Source organism: Bombus impatiens, unplaced genomic scaffold (assembly GCF_000188095.3).
Source record: "Bombus impatiens unplaced genomic scaffold, BIMP_2.2 scf_3474, whole genome shotgun sequence".
Lineage (NCBI taxonomy): Eukaryota > Metazoa > Arthropoda > Insecta > Hymenoptera > Apidae > Bombus > Bombus impatiens.
In genome coordinates this window covers 949,820-951,532 of record NT_179893.1, presented here as the reverse complement: position 1 = coordinate 951,532, position 1,713 = coordinate 949,820, and positions in this window count along the sequence as shown.

Here is a 1,713-nt window from a genome sequence, read left to right as displayed (position 1 = left end):
CGAGGAACTCGCGCGAGCCGAAACCCGTATTTGCACCCGCCATCAAACGCAACCCGCACTCGCTGCCCCACTCCGCGGCCGCCTATCATCGAACCATTTACGCTGCCGCGCAGTTTAACTGCTACTCGAGCGAAATTCTCAGCAACGAGGAGCAGGGTCCGCATTTCAAGCCGATTAAGACGACGATCAAAGCGCCAGAGTCATATCGGTTCGGAATATGTTGCCACGAGTCGAGTGCGCGGATTTGATTGGAAAAGAGAAGAAAAATAAGCGGATCATAACGGAGGTCTTTTTTTAAAAGGTCGATCGACGATTCGACATTTGACTTGCATATTTGATGTACGCTAATTAAAGGCCGGAATAACGAAGTCGATAGATGCGGGTCGTTGGACCTGCAAAAGAGAAACCTTGGTGGAAACGTTTCAATGATGCGCGATTTAATAACCACGCGGGTATCGCTCGTAGGAACAGAAGTCTCTAATTACCGTTCTTTCGAGGATAAACCAACGAAGGAATCGCTTTGTATCGCTGATGGAAGTGTGCGCATACAGAACTAAGCATACAGGCTAAAGAAAAAGAGAACGATAACAGGGGTGCAGAAAGAGAGTGATGGTGAAGCAAAAGAAAGAGAGAGAGAGAGAGCGCGCGCGAGAGAGAGAGAGAGGGAAGATTGTGTGGTGGATCGGAACCGGAGTCGAGAAATAGCAACGAAGGATTAACCACCGAAGCGGCGTGCTCGCATCGTAGAATTCCACCCCTAAAATCACCCCTACGAAACCCTACCATTCCTCGACGCGAGGCGAACGCAGGGATGGCATCCCTACTATATGTCCGGTTCGCCCGGTGGGAGACGCGTCTACCACCCCTACGAGGCCACACCTCCCATTACAAAAATTACACTGGTCGCTGATTTAGTGTTCTGCGCCGGTTCTTGGGGGTGTCCGCGGGGCAAAGCGAGGAACAGAGGCTCGGGAGCTGCCGTGGCGCGCGAGGGTACCTCGTGAGTTAGGGTGGGGACGTAAGTAATGAAAGGGTTGCCACCGGCTCCGAGAATCACGGAATCATTCGCCAGATTAAATTAGAAAGGCTACGACCTTTTTTCCACTCCCATACTATCCACACCTATGAGCTACCCTGCGAAATGGATTAGGCCATGTTTACTACCGCTATCGACGATGGTCTCTTTTAATTACCAGCTGATTTATGACTGGTCTCTGATTAAATCAGGGAGAAGAGTGGATTACGTACTCCCGCGAAATGACATTTCTCTGAAACTTGTTCGATTCGACGTTATACTTTTCTCCGTTCCGTCGTCGATTTACCCACCCGTTTTCCCGCCCACCGGCTCACCCATCCCATCTAACCCTCTCCCGAACGTTCCCGATCGGTGCGCGGCTAAATTTAACGTCCGCCAAGTTTCCGGTTCACGGGAAACGCGGCGCTCTATTTTTCGAATCGGGATTTCGACGCGTCGGTTTACAATCCGCATCCACCCTTTTTTCGACTGCCCGTCCCCTCCCCGCCCCCCTTTACTGGCATCACCGTCATCGATACCGCATGTACACGTACACACGTACCAGCGTTCCCTTTCCCTCTATTTCTCGCGAGAACGAAATGAAATTGGGGCGATTGCCAGGTTTCATCTGCAATCAGGAACGAAACTATCTATGTTGAATTTAATTTCCTAGAATGTTGCGGCAGGCCTGGCTGTCT